Consider the following 2,382-nt stretch of genomic DNA (forward strand, 5'->3'; position numbering starts at 1 on the left):
AAATATCATTTATGTTTGAAAATAGGTTTTCATCTGATTCGTTGATTTGTTATACGCTTTTTGACTTCAAAACATCTATTTTATATAATTTGAAGAACATATCTGCAATATATTAAAAACTTCACTTCTTATTTTATATAAAATTGGCTTTTCTGATTGAAAAAGGACATTAAAAGAAACTAGAATACCTAAAGCATATGACAATTATTTCAGATTTATTTAGCCAATCAGATTGGAATCTGAAGCCATTTCTTCCAGTCATCCCTAAAATATTATTTAACTAAATCTAAAAAACAACGGACTTGAAAAAAATTACCACTAGAAATTAGTTTGAGTTAAATTTGATTATTTAGAAATTTTCTTATTTCTTGTTTCGTTATTTTTGAATATAAAAATATGTACCATTTACATGTATGTATGTGAATCACTTTTTTTAACAACCGGCTTTCAACAAATTTCAAAAAATCGCATATATTAGAAAAGGACGGACACTTTTTGCTTAAGTGTTTCAAAGGGAAAATAAATTTCTATGTATGTGTGTGGATCGTTTTGTTTTAATAAAAAACACCGTCTTATTATTCAAACAACCCTATAAGAAATGAATGACCGAAACTAACACATACAAAATGATTTTACTAACACACATGCAACTTTTTTTTTATAGAATTGTCGAAAAAAAATTTAATGGATGATTCCATCAACAATGACAGTCAAATGACCGGTAAAATGACCGTTACTGGACCCAATGTGTGGTATAGGGTTGAATTTGCATATGAAAGAATGAAACAACTACATTTTGATTAAAATGTATTAAAATTTATATTTTGATCAACAATGACAGCCAAATGACCGATCAAATGACTGTCACTGTGTTACAGAGTTGTATTTTTCGTCGTTACAAATTAATTCCCTACAAGAACAGTGACAGTCATTTAACCGGTCATTTGACTGGCAAATCGATCAAAGTTTCCATCAAAAGTTTCTATCTGTTTCTTAAGGGCAATATGTAAAAAGTGATGGAAACTTTTGAATTCTACCGATTTTAAAACATATATTTGAGCTGCTCACTCTTTTGCTTTTTACCAATCAAGGATGATGGAAATGTTAGTCACGATTGACTAATCATTCTTTATGGATATATCCATCACATTTGACCAATCACACTTGATGAATTTATCCGTCAAATCTGACGGCTATGCCAATTTATAATAAAACACAATTTATTAACATTTTAAGATATATATTTTTAATATTATTAATATACATAGTAAGCATATACATAAATTAACTATCATTTCACCATTTTACATACCTCACAGAATGTAAAATCCTCCTATGCTCCTTTAAATTTGTGGAAATAAATTGTCTGTAAAAAAATGCATATAAATATTGAAATATAAAAATTAAAAGTATATATGTATTCATATTACCACAGATAGATTAAACTCCGAAGTGTATATTCTCAGCTCCACTTCCTGCACCGTTTTTAAATTACAATAAATCTCTTTATTTTTAATAATTTTAGTCTTAGTCTTTTTTAATTTTTTGATTTTTGATCTTTGGCTTTCACTGAAATAATTAATGGGACGAAAACACAGTAACAGTCAAATGTAGTTGTTTCACTCTTTCATATGCAAATGAAACCCCTTATCACACATTGAGTACATCACAGTCATTTTACCGGTCATTATTGATGGAATTATCCATTAACTATTTTTTTTTTTAGCAATTTTTAAAGAAAAATGTTGCAAGTGTGTTAGTAAAATCATTTTGTATGTGTTAGTTTCGGTCATACATTTCTTGTAGGGTTGTTTCTGCGAAAGCCAAAGATCAAGAAGCGAAAAAATAAAAAATTACAAAGTCTTTAAATTATTAAAAATAAGGAGAATTATTATAAACTAAATTTTAAAAAAGTTCAGGAAGTGGATCAGAAGATAAACAATTCGGAGTTTAATCAATCAATGGTAACATAAATAAGTACTTATGATTTTTATATTTCGATATTTATGAATAATTATGTATTTCTTTACAGACAACTTATTTCCACAAATTAATAGGAGCATCAGAGGACTTAAGATTCTGCGAGATATGTAAAATGGTGAAAAGACTGGTTATTTATGTATATGATTACTATATTAATAAAATTAAAAATATATACCTATATATTAAAATATCAATAAATTGTGTTTTATTATAAATTGGTATAGCCGTCAGATTTGACGGATATATTCATCAAGTGTGATTAGTCAACAATGACCGATTAATGCATCATTTTTTTATTTGTTAACTGTGATGGATATATCCATCAAGCATGATTAGTCCGTCATGACTAATATTTATATCATCCATGATTAGTAAACAACAAAAGAGTGAGAAGCTCAA

General features: G+C 27.2%; 1 long non-coding RNA gene across 1 annotated transcript; it reads left to right on the plus strand.

The window, feature by feature from the left end:
* The first annotated feature begins 1,814 nt into the window (after positions 1-1,814).
* Positions 1,815-2,181, plus strand: LOC124419380. Its single transcript, XR_006940527.1, has 2 exons — positions 1,815-1,964; positions 2,033-2,181. It is a non-coding gene; the product is annotated as an uncharacterized LOC124419380 (long non-coding RNA).
* The last annotated feature ends 201 nt before the right edge of the window (positions 2,182-2,382 follow it).

Source organism: Lucilia cuprina, chromosome 4, assembly GCF_022045245.1.
Source record: "Lucilia cuprina isolate Lc7/37 chromosome 4, ASM2204524v1, whole genome shotgun sequence".
Taxonomy (NCBI): domain Eukaryota; kingdom Metazoa; phylum Arthropoda; class Insecta; order Diptera; family Calliphoridae; genus Lucilia; species Lucilia cuprina.